This window comes from Prionailurus bengalensis, chromosome B1 (assembly GCF_016509475.1).
Source record: "Prionailurus bengalensis isolate Pbe53 chromosome B1, Fcat_Pben_1.1_paternal_pri, whole genome shotgun sequence".
Taxonomy (NCBI): domain Eukaryota; kingdom Metazoa; phylum Chordata; class Mammalia; order Carnivora; family Felidae; genus Prionailurus; species Prionailurus bengalensis.
In genome coordinates, this window is record NC_057344.1 from 159,837,743 (window position 1) to 159,851,554 (window position 13,812).

Consider the following 13,812-nt stretch of genomic DNA (forward strand, 5'->3'; position numbering starts at 1 on the left):
AAAGTAAAGGGGATAACACAAAGAAACAGGCTACAGGCAGCTGTCAGTAAGCACAGATGAAGGACGCATGTAAGTTAATAGGGGGGATAAGGCAGGACAGGTGGGTTACAGCCAGTTCAAGAGACAGCTGCCAGGCTACAAAGTCTGCTCGTCATTCAGTAGGTGATGGCAACCCACTGGAAATTTTTGATCATGAGAGTGACATGATAAAAAGGGAGCTTCAAGAACCTTAAACTCTGTAGGGTGATTTTGAGAGATGTGAGACCAAAGGTAATCAGACCAGCTGGTAGTCCAGACAAGAGGTAATAAGGGCCTGAACTATGACAGTGGGAATGGAAATGAGAAATTAGTAGAGAATGCTGCGCTCTGAACCCATTAGGAATCACCCGCAGTAACTGATCTGATCACAGCAGTAGTGACACCTCCATTAAGTCTATTGCATCCTGTTTGAGAGCATGAGAACTGATTGGTCTTGAGAGACATTCCTGAAGTGAATGCAAGCTTATTCTGCCACCATCTGCATGGACGAATTCAACGACACAGGACCACCTCTGCAGTCTTTGACTTAATTTTAGAATCACATACTACATCAATATTGCAGCATTCATTCCACTGTGCTCCTTTGCATAATCTTGAAATTATTAAAATACATTTTGCCCCACCTCTCTCCCTGCTTTATTCCAAAAATCCTTCACTTTCTTCTTAACAAACATAAACTTTCTCTGTATCCTTACCTAAGACTATTCCTTACCTCCCAAACCCTAGATACAAATACAAGTTACAGTATCATATCTAGGAAGGAAAGAACATAGAAACTTTATATTCAAGTAGCAACCAGTAAACAGTAAGTCCAAGAAACTTGGGACATCTGTAGCCACAGAGATGGCTCCATTTAATAAAGAAGAGGGAACTGTCAATGACATACTTGTATTACTGGTGTTAAGACAACACAGAAGGCAAACTTCTGATGTTTAAAATGTGGGCTTAGAAGTCAGATGTCCTGTTTTTATGTCCCTTGACTCATTCATTTATTAGCTGTGAGATATGGGGAAAGGCCTCAACTTCCCCAGGCCTCATTTTCCTTGTCTGAAATTGGGAATAGGAATTATAGTGACTTTATGTGGTGTTTATTAAAGGGTTATATGAAATGATCCACATAAAGCACTTTAGCACAGCACTAAGCATGTAACACTCAAAAGTGAGTTGATTACTATTTTTATTACTTTTTATGGTATTGCCAATCAACATCATACTGGGGGTCTTCTATCTTCTCTCCCATATATGAGAAAATAATTTTGGTATAGTCTCCATCTAGCTTGTGATATCCCTATCTTTGCAAGATCATCGGCAGGCCAGGGATTCGGAGGCCATGGACCTCAACACAGAATCCAAAAGGGCAGCTTTTCCTTTGGTGCCCAACACACATCTCCTTCCCCATAGCCATCCATCTTCTTTTTTAAAATTTTTTTTTTCAACGTTTATTTATTTTTGGGACAGAGAGAGACAGAGCATGAACGGGGGAGGGGCAGAGAGAGAGGGAGACACAGAATCGGAAACAGGCTCCAGGCTCTGAGCCATCAGCCCAGAGCCCGACGCGGGGCTCAAACTCACGGACCGCGAGATCGTGACCTGGCTGAAGTCAGACGCTTAACCGACTGCGCCACCCAGGCGCCCCTAGCCATCCATCTTCTTAAGCCACTTAAGATTTTTTCTGAGCTAAAATGACCAGAATTTCCATTTTCATCCTCCATACTAAGCAAAATGCCTACAAAAGAACTTTATTTAAAGATTATCTGTTAATCACCTCACAAGCTAACAGAAAACTGAGAGCTTAGATTTTATTTTTGTTTTAAATTTGGAAATATCTCACATTCCATCCACTTCACATGAGATTGCTTCACCCTAAGATAACACATTTTTTTATAACCTAACAAAAATTTGACACTTTTTCTATACTCCATGCCTATGTCCTTGAATGTGTAAACAGAAACTCAAACATGTTCTATATCAGCTTTTGCCAAAACATGTTCTATATAATTGTCCCCTGAGGTGTCTTTTCTCAGAACTAGTCAAATAAATGTTGAAAATGCCACATTCAGATTCCCCTCCCTTAGAGATTCACAATGAATACCAGCATTTTAAAGGCTCTTAAAAATCTCATCAAAAAGAAACACATTAAACTATGTTTCACTCAGAGGTGTTTTTTAATAACAAAAGTTTTTAATATTACAAATAAAAATACCATGCTAACGAACTAATATCCTAGAAATTTTGACTCATCTAAATTTTAATCAAGGTACTGAGAACCCTTGAATTATTTTTTAGATTAAATAAACTACTGAGAAGTAGTTCAAGAGATTGAAGCAGTTATTTAGATCTTAAATGCTATTCACCATTGATCTTTTAAGGGATCGTTATTCCTAAAATTATTGAAACAAATTATCATAGGTGATCCAAATTTATTTAAAAAGTTAATATAGTGAATATTTCATGGTTATTACTATGCAGATTATTGGGGGAAACTATTTTTAATAGCTGTCTTGAAGTCTCAGTAGGGCTGTCGGAGAGTAACAATTTATTTTTAAAATGTGCTCTGATTTGGGAAGACATTTTATACCTACTGTGTGCCTGGGCATTTGACATTTAAAAGGTCCCATAAAGATGGGGCACCTGGGTGGTTCAGTCAGTTGGGCTCAGGTCATGATCTCAGGGTTCGTGGCTTTGAGCCCCAAGTTGGGCTCTGTGCTGACAGCTCAGAGCCTGGAGCCTACTTTGGATTCTGTGTCTCCCTCTCTCTGCCCCTCCCCACTAGTGCTCACTCTCTCTCTCTCTCTCTCTCTTAAAAATAAAACATTAAAAAATAATTTTAAATAATAAAATAAAATTAAAGGCCCCATAAAGAGATGCTAAGATCCTTTAATCTTCAACAACTGCATGCCACTAAAAGGTGATCATGAAAAGGGGCAACAAAATGAATAAAAGGCCTACTTAAGACATGTTATCTTTTGATCCTCTCTTGAACCTGGGAGCAAGACAAACAGAACAGTTTCTCTTTCCGGTTGGGCTAAGCATAATTTTTAAAACATATGTGCTAAGAACTCACACTGATATGTTTTTGTAAAAGAGTCCCAAATTCTATAGGGCCAGTAACTTGAAGTGGGAAAAAAAAAAAAAAAAAAAAGAGCCATATGTGTTGATTTAATAGTGTCGGTTATTGTGAGGCCCAGGCACAATGTTGGGTGAAAGGACTTCTTAAAGTTTTCAACACTTTCTAAATTAGGTCCTGCCTGAAATTGGGACACAAGCACTTAAAGGGGGAAAAAAAATAACAGAACTAAGTATGGAGTGTGAGGAAGGAACTTAGGATGCAGATAAAAATACTGTAAAATTTTCAAATCTGGAAGAAGTTTGTGCCTTTTTCAAAGTTTTTAAATTAATAAAGGAGTACAACTGTAATACAGGAATTATATCTGGAAGGCTGATAAAGGAATCGTTAACATGCATTTACATTTTTTTAAGTGGTGTTCCCTCATGGTTTGACTATATAGGATCACACACTATGGGTTTCAATAATATATACGATGACATTTTGATTGACTTTTTAAAATCTGATTCACTTTTCTTCTCCCAATTATTCACCATTTGCACCTCTCTTGACTTCTGTTAAAAATGGATTTGGATTGAGGCACCTGGGTAGCTCAGTCGGGTAAGTATCACTCTTGATTTTAGCTCAGGTCATCGTCTCAGGGCTTTAAGATTGAGCCCCACGTAGGGCTCTCCACTGAGCATGGAGCCTGCTTAAGATTTTCTCTCCCTCGGGATGCCTGGGTGGCTCAGTGGGTTAAGCATCCAACTTCAGCTCAGATCATGATCTCACCATCCATGAGTTCGAGTCCCCTGTCGGGTTCTGTGCTGACAGCTCAGAGCCTGTAGCCTGCTTCAGATTCTGTGTGTCTCCCTCTCTCTCTGCCCCTCCCCCACTCACACTCTGTCTCCCTCTGTCTCTCAAAAATGAATAAATGTTAAAAATAAATAAATATTCTCTCTCCCTTTCTCTTTGCCCCTCCTCACTCTTAAAAAAAAAGAAATGGATTAAAGAACTCTTAAAAGATACAGGCATCCCCACATTCACTGCAGCATTATATGTAATATCTAAGACATGGAAGCAACCTAAGTGTCCACTCACTGATGATGAAAAAAAATTGTGAATTTTATGGAATTCATATATTCAGTTCTATTCAATATTCAATGATTATTAAGCCATAAAAAAGAAGGAAATCCTCCCAATTGCAACAACATGGATGGACCCTGAGGTCATTATGCCAAATGAAATAACTCAGGCAGAAAAAGACAAATACCTTATGATTTCACTTACATGTGGAATCTAAACAAATGAAAACAAAACTGAACTCACAGATACAAAGAATAGATTGGTGGTTTCCAGAGATGGGGAATGGGGAGTGGGTGAAATTGGTAAAGGGAGCCAAAAGGCACGAACTTTCTATTATAAAATAAATAAGTCCTGGGGATATAATATATAGCACGGTGACTATAGTTAATATATTGTTGATTTGAAAGTTGCTAAGACAATAGATCTATTCTAATCACAGGAAAGTAAATTTGTAAATATGTAGAGGTTAACTAGACCTATTGTGGTAACCATTTGACATATATATATAAATATTTAGTCATTACATTGTGTACCTGAAACTAATATAATGCTATATTGTTAATTATATCTCAATTAAAAAAAATAAGCAAAGAAAAAAACCTTAATTTATTTTGGCCAAATTAATCACTGACATATAGACTAGATCTAAACACAAAAATATTTGATCAACTTCCCTGACAAACACACAAATATATTGTAGATTCAGACTGGAGACCATTTTAACTGGGCCAGATTCACTTTTGCTCTAAAACAATCTAGATTCTGCCCAATAATCAATTAAATTCATTATAAATTTTTACATTACATTTATTGCTGTCATTCAATAATATACCTTATTAAATTTAGTTGGGTATACAGATATATGACTTTGAATACATTCTTTAACCTCTTCATGTTGTAGATCTTTTGTAGAAAACCATGAGCCCTCAGACTATTCAGCCTCACCCGGTAGCTTTACTAAACCTTCTGTTCTCTCCTGAGTACACAGTTATCCTCTCATCCTTCCCTTCAGGGTCAGGGAAGTAAGTGTCCCTTCCTCTCTAAAAATAGCTTCTCTATTTTACTCCTCAATCTCCTTTCTCAATTTCTACTAGGCAGTATAAATCCCTTTTTTTTTTTTATGATTTTCTTCCTTGACCCAGAATCTGAAACTTCCATTAGTTCTTTTTCCTAATTACCTTAGAACAATGACAAAATTATATAATAGTAGTTGGTGGTTCAGAAGGTCTCAAAAGAGGAGGAGAAGAAGGAAAAGGAGGGGGAAGGAAGGGAAATCATTACTCATTATTCACTCCTACCAAGTCATTAAAATAAACAAAGTGATACTAAAAACAACTGCAATAATATATGAATTAAAGTTAAACTTAAAAAATAAAAAAGTTGGGATCAGAAGGGAGGGATAGCTCACAAAAAGCCAGAATATTCATAACTTCATTAGCCACACCCCAGAGTAATGTCTCTGAGATTAATGGTAAGAGTGCCGGACAAGAAGTCAGAGAATTGCCATCCTATTGCACTTAATCATTTTTTTTATCTTAAGTCACTAAACTCCAATGGACCTTCACATCTGTAAAATGAGAGAGTTGCTCTACAGCTGTATTTTTTAACTGCTGGCCACAACTCATTTTTGTTTTGTTTTGTTTTTTCAAAAAATTCTTAACATTTATTATTGAGAGACAGAGACAGACACAGCATGAGCATGGGAGGGGCAGAGAGAGAGGCAGACACAGAATCCAAAGCAGGCTCCAGGCTCCGAGCTGTCAGCACAGAGCCTGATGCAGGGCTTGAACTCACAAACCATGAGATCATGACGTGAGCCAAAGTCAGATGCTTAACCGACTGAGTCACCCAGGCACCCCACAACTCATTTGTAAGTGGTGAGGAGCAGTGGTTCCACTGGCATAAAACCAGTGCATTCTCATAAGCCCCACACTCAGCCCCCACCTTTGGATTAATAGTTTGCTATTGCCATCTTGAAATGTTTAGTAATTTTTTGACCCAGGAGGCCTTATAGTTTCATTTTGCTTTGAGTCCTGCTAAGTACATAGTTAGTCCTGGTGGTGAGATCAGTCTGATAATTCATCAAACTTTTTTTTTTCTGAATGAAGTAGTTGAGAGAAGAAAAAACCGCCAAAATATATCACTCAAAACATAAATATTTTTGCACAAAACTCTTGTTTCAGTTTTATTTACATCTGTGCCTACATTTGTGTGTGGAGAAGGTGAGGGAGTGAGTTGATACGAGTACATTTAGTTGCAAAATAAAATGTATTTTTATATGAGTTGTGCTCAGCAATTAGACAATTACTGATATCCCTACCAGTTCAAACATTATAATATTCTATGTTTCTTTATTAACAGAGCTAGCATAATTAAAGACCTGTTTTGTTCAGGAGAGGAAAAACCCATCATCCAATGGGAAAACCTAACGAATCCAACAAAGGATTTGAATTCAAAGGCTGCTAGTGTCACTTTCCTTTTGAAATATTCCTATTCAATAAGAAAAAAAATAGTAACTTAAAACAAATATTCTAAATAAAGAACTGTAACATAAAGATACTTTTTTAAGTAAATCAAGATCAGCACCACATAGTATCTAATAAAAAACCAGGAAAGGTAAAATTATTCTTCGTTTGCAACATATCAAGCATGTATTGTCTAAAGATCAGAACACATTTAAGTGGGCTCTCATTATAAGTTGCACCCTCCAACACCACCATCATAAACATTAACATAAGTATTTTTAACACCCAAATATTTAAGCCTCTACTAGGTCTTTTTATAAAAAGATAACGTTCAGTATGATTGTATACACACTCTGATACCTGTTTATTAAGCCTGGACATTGAACCCAGGATAAGACATAATATTCATGTAATAATAAATACTTTTCAGAGATGAGTGTGTTGGTATAAAACTGGCAAATGTATCTAAGCCATATAAGGCTTTTTTTTCATATTTAGAAAGCAGTGACATTCTTTTTCTCTTAAAGAAACTACTTTTATTACACACATTTACAAAATGTGAGCTTTCCAGAGATTAAAAGCTTTTTCTAGCCAAGCAGAAATAGGATGGAGTTAAAACATTTTCCTGAACCACTCTAGACTTACCAGAGTTCTACAAGGAAGCAGGTAAGAAAGCTATGCACCAGTAATAGTTTTCTGAGAAAATGTTCAAAAGATAAAATTATGACCCCAAAGTGAACTGAAAGCCAGGAAGGCCCCTGTTTATAATTATAGTTCCAAAACCATTTCAATTTAAGTACATTTTAGAAGCTTCGTATATGTGAACTATATGTCAAATTGCTACATGTGCCATAATGTGTATTTTGGGTGCTCATCACAAGCTTCTTGCAGATAAAATAGAATCTGGATATATAGATTCTGAGTCTGATAAATAACTATCATTTTTCTTCTGTGGTTAAGAAAGCCATATTCCTATCCTGCCTGAGAATACAGTGCAAATGGCATTCCTAACTGTGTCCCAGCATTAGACAAAAGATCAGAGAGCAACAGCCAATCAGTAATAAAACCAGCCAGTGTTACGTGTATGCCAGGAAACTAGCTATGCAGTTATGTAAAAAGAAGTCAGGGATAAAGTTGACAGCTTACAAGCTGAGAAGTTAAAAGACCTGAATTTGTCTCTTATTTCAGATTGAGCCACTATTTTGCTTTCTCTTGTGCTTCAGCTCCCTTGTTAGCAAAGAAAGGAGGTGAACGTTTTCCCAAACTCATCTTCTAAATTTACTATTAGAGGTACAGAGAGGCAGTATGACATAGAGAAAGACTCCAGACTGAATTCAGTCTTCTATTCATGGCTCAACCTGCTGTATGAACTAGGGCCACTCAGCTACAGAGAAGCTCAACTTTTACTCATCTTTAAGATAAAAATTCTTATAATACCTAGTTCACAGAATTGGCATGCAAATGGAAACTAACTTGAAAACACTAACTCGCTGTTATAAGTGTTAGACTACTGCCTTGGAGTTACGCGAGAAATACTTCAGAGAGGATCTATTCAGATATCTGGATATTCTTAACTTCACAATATTGTCAGACTATAGGAAGAATTTGCAATAATTATAACCTGAATAGCATCATGGTGGGAAAAAAAAAACACAGTGTGATGGTCTATCTACACTTAGCCACCTGAAACAAAACAAAAACCCACAATCCTGAAAGAAAATAGGAAGAAAGTAGGAAGATTTTTACTTGCTTAGAACTTAGAGCCATCACTGGCCAGGAATTGGGGAGTTTTGTTTATCCTGTAGGACTTTTTTGTTGAGCCATTACAAGCAGATGGTAGTCTCCTTCCATCTTTTCCAGCTCAATCATCCCTGCTCCTCATACTACACACATACATTGCCTAGTAACTATTACTGTAAGTATTTAGGAGATTTAAAGGGGGGCATGACCGAAAGAAAGGACCAGCTGTGATCAGATGGATGAAATGCTTTTAACAGTCTGGTCTGCATAGTATACCTGAAATTAGAGTAGACCCAACATCAGCCCAACTCCACCTGAAGAAAATGAAGGAGTGGCAGGGACTCCAAAACTAAATTACAGTGCTTGTTCTAGAAAAAGAATAAATGGATGCCACTTGGCATATAAACAGATAAAACAGACAAGCATTACAAGCCGTACTTCTCTATCATAATCTAGGAAGTACAAGATGAGCACGTTTCTCACTGTAGCACAGAGAGTGTTCATGATCTGACCTCTGCCTTCCTCAGCATCATATTTTTTTGTCTTTTTACACTGCATATTATACTCTGGCAATATCCAAACACTTGTATTTCTTTTTTCACATTATGTTTTTTCTGTACCCCACGATTTGCTTTGAAATAAAAATAGTCCTTTTCAGACACACATTCTACCTAGTTGCTGCCTTCACATCATTAAGCTTCATTTCAACTGACAGGCCTTTCAAGTGATCTGCCCTAACTGTGAAGCTTGATTTTGTGCCCTTCTCCTTTGTTCTCACAAAATTTTATGCATGGACTCGTACTACATTTATCACATCAGAAAAGTCTATATATTTCTCTTTCCTTCATTGCACTAGGTAAGAAGTTTCTCAGGACAGGGCTGTGTCCCAGTCTTCTTTGTAGCACCAGCAGCAGACACAGTGCCTGCCTACTTCTCTCCTAGATAAGCAGCTCCCAGGATTTCAGATGGTAAGGAAGTTCTAAGATTCTGAGCAGGGCATGCGTGCTTTGGCACAAACCTATAAAGAACCAAAGGTGTAAAAACAAACCTAGAGCCAAAAGGGACCATCAGAGAAAATCCAAAACTGAATGCTTGAACAGACAGTCCATAATTATCCAGTAGACAGTTAGATTCAAGAGTCTTGGCCTGGGGGCAAATGAAAACCAGACACAGAGGGGAGAAATCAGGGAAGAGAGTCAAGGGTATAGCAAGTGGATTATATTAGAAAACTGGAATAGAATCTGGAACTCTTTCTCCTCACTAGGAATCAAGCTTTAGGAGCCTTGAACGAGAACAGTTTTTGTTTCAGAACCAGAGGGTAAAAGGAGCCGTTAAAGATACAAAGATGGTCAGACAATTGTGAAGGTAACTTCACATGCAATAGCTTATTTAAGGCCTACTACAGTTCTCCTAAACTAACACAAAATGTGACTTAATGTCACATACAAAAACTAAAGGGGAGAAATACACTAAACCCTCAGACTTCTCTGAACCCATCCAAGAAAAAATTTCAATCAATAGCATCCTAAAAGTATATTACACTAGGTCCTGTATTATGAGAGATAGTGAACCATCAAAACAGGTCCACAAAATGTTAGGTATATTGTTTGTAATGCTTTGGAAACTGACTTTAGATGAATTATTATATGCAGTTTCAAAGTATGTCATTTCAGGTTAAACTCTGAAATGCATTAGACAAAAGACTACACACGCGTGCGCACACACACACATAATATTTACAGTACCTAAAACTGCCTGATTTGTGTTTGTAATAAACACGTGAATTTATTAAAGAGCGTAGGAAAAAAGTTAACATTGAATATTCAGAACAAGAAGTAGTTTTATCTAAGGGAATATTTCATAAGCAGATGGAAGTGAATATGCAAAATTGTTCCAGTTAAGCAAATGTTCCAGATAAATTTTCAAGATAAAACATGTTTGCAGTCCTATGCAATTTGCACTATTTTTAATAGTCTGTTACTGGATGTTTTTTTATATGACTTAAGTTATTTTATCATCCTACTCCTTTGAAGCAACACTGAGTATGAAAAACTGAAATACAAGAGAAGCTTCTGGCCAGGCAGTGGGTAGGAGTAGAAGTAGAATAATGATGTTTTAACAGGACCATGAAAGGATGACAGATGTACAAGAGAAAGTTCTTAAACATGTTGGAGATGAAGCCCATTAAGCCCCAAACCTCGTGATATCTGTCTCATCACTCAGCGTGGAATTCATTATACAAATGGTTCAGTACTTCCAAGATGCATTAGAGTTAGTGCCCTAGTCATAGAGCTTCATTCCTGGAACCATCCTATTGGATTTATAGATAGAATTTCTGGAAAAAAAATTTTTTTCTGTGATCTCAAGATTAGAAAGGAATGCATACTGCAGGGGTTAAAAGAGAAACTCTGAAAAAAACAAAACAAACAAACAAAAAAAAAACCCTTGAGTTTGATTCCCAGCTCTACCAAGTGTAAGATATGTGACCTTGGACAGCTTATGTCTTTATGCTTCAGTTTTCTTACCTATAAAGTGGAGGTAATAATGTCACCTACCTCATAGACCTGCTGTGAGAATAAATCATTTGATGAGTCATAAATGCTTGTACATAGTAAATCCATAGATGAGGAAAGAAACAAATGGCTGAAATAATTGAACAGCACAATATTCACATGAATGTGTTTCTATCACAATGGTCTATATGCTTTACCTAAGAGTTTCTATCTCCTGAATAAGCCTTTATAATGTTTCTTTATCTAACCTTAAACTCATCCTGCAAATGAAAGCAAGGTTTCTGATTTTTAGTTTGAAAAATTAATGTGTTTCACACTTAGTAGTAACAATTTAAAAGAGCAAAGTCTCAAATTAATTTAACATTAACTAGAAATAATTGAATGCCAAATTTTAATGGGAAAAAAGAATATTTTGAATATTTATGTGATTTTACTAAAACAAACACAAGGAGTAGATAACTTTTTTCCAAGTTGAATTACTAAGCAAATTCTCTTAAGTAGTCACCAGAAATTTTTAACATTGACCAAAGTTTCTCTGAAAATATAAATAATTTTAAGGTTAGAATGGGTCTTTCCTATCAGCAAGTTCAAAGCTCTCACTTTACATAAGAGGAAACTGAGCCCCAAAGACATATAGAACTTGTTCATGGTAACAAAGGATAGTGATCAGAGACCAAGTACTAGAATCAGGTCCCCCAACTAAAACATTGCTTGTTTCAAGACATCATACTGACAGTGGGATGTATTTACTAGTACAAAGTAGAGAGGGACTCCATATTTATCAATTCCTACTGAGAGTTATGTATCCCATATAACATGATGACTGAAAAGATACTAGAAATTGGCCATCATCCAAAAATAGAAAGAAAAAAAAACAAATTTAAGTTGTAATATAAGATTTAACCAACTTTTCCTGGAAAGACAGAGTTGAAAGAGAAGACAAAAGAAGATAAAGATAATTTTCTTCATGACTGTCTTCTAGAATGTGAAAGGTCATTGTCAAGGGGAAGTGTCAGCTCCTTCAAATTTAAGGCCAGAAAACAAGCAAAAATACCAACAGAATTTTAGACCAGTGTACTTGATTGTGTTTCCAAAGATAGCCATAACAATATCTACCATTCAACATGTTCTTTTACAATATGGCCATTTCCTCTCTCCTTGAATATGAGTGAGTCCTGTGATCTGTTTTGAACTATAAAATGTATTGGACTATGCAATGTGTTCATGTATATCTCCTGAGGCCAGGCCTTAAAAAGTCTGCACAGCTTCAAGCTTTAATGCTTATAATGCTTCTTTTGGAAATCCAACACCATGCTGTGAGGAAGCACAGGCAAACACGTGGAGAGGTCCACTTGGAAAACTGAGGTTCCTGGCTGAGCACCCCTACCAAGCTCCCAGCTGACAGTGAGCACCAATTGCCAGTATGTGAGTGAATCATTTAGACCTCCAGCCATCCCATCACCTCATCTAATGCCACATGAAGGAGAACTGTTTAGAAGTGCCCTGCTCAAATATCTGACCCAGAAAACATAGAGTAGATTCAATGGTTGTTATTGTAAATCACTGAATCAAGCTTCCAAAGGTCACCTCCTGCTTATTCTTCAGGCTAGATGCCTATCCTACGTGCTCCTGTAACACACTGGTGTTCCCCTACCATAGCACTTATGTTCCATCTCAATTACCTCTTACTTATCTCTACCTGTTACTGTGCTGCAGGCAAAAATACTTTTATATAGTCATAGGTAAATGCAACAACTAGAGAAAATATTGGGATCCTAAATATTTATGTTAATCTTGGACAATACTTATTTCTACAGATATGATATAGTTTCTAGACTACATCAGTCTAAATTGAATAAACAGTGTCATAAAAAAAAATTTTAAGTGAAATAATATCTCTAGGTCTGGGCCTTGTTACCATACTTTTCCTCAGTTCCTTCCAAGTAGTCCTGGGGACCCCCAGAAAGTGATTTTCAGCAGACTAGTCCTTTTTACAGTTCCACAGAACTTACTCATTTTCTCCTTTCATGCTCCAGATTGCTAAAGTACTAACTTGTGCTATTACCAATGCTAAGACCATCTGCTTTGCCACTAAGTACACCAGAGGGGTGCTACTGATACCTGTTCATGTCTCAATATTTAGGGTCTTAAGATCTTAACAAATTGTATTGATTAAGTCAAGTTCAAAGTCTTTGGCACTTTCTCATACCAGTACAAAAGGTGTAGTGCTAACTCTACTGATGCAGCTATTGATAAGTCATGCCTTCAGTACCCTACAAAAGTTTAAATAAAAGAGTCATGCCCTAGATTGAATGACATTCTCTCATTCATTCCTCCAACAAATAATTATTTATTCAATGGCACTACTCTCAGCACTGAGGTGCTATGGAAAACAAGGCAGACGAGGATTCTGCTCTCACAAAACTTGCAAGCAGACCAAAAACAAACACACAAGAAATAACTATGAATGTGATAAGCTATAAAACAACACAATGCTGGGATGAGGGAGGTCTACTTTCATCTCTACTTTAGAGGTCTCTGAAGGCAGACTGGCTTTCTGTGGACGTGACACTTTAGCTGACTTCAAAAGTTCAGACAGAGTAAAATCAAGAAGTGAATATCCAGGAGAAAATATTTAAGGCAAAGGAAAAAATATAGCCAAGATCCCTGAGGTTAAAAAGAACTTGGTCTCAAGTTCATAGATAACAAAGAACAGATTGGTGGTTGCCTCAGATGGGTGATAAGGGGGTGGGAGTATGTGTGGAGGAGCACAATGTATAAAGGAGCCAAAAGGTATAAATTCAAAGTTATAAAATAAATAAATTATGAGGATATAATGTATAGCATGGTGACTATAGTTAATAATATTGTATTGCATGTTTGAAAGTTGCTGAGAAAGTAAATCTTAAAAGATCTCATGACC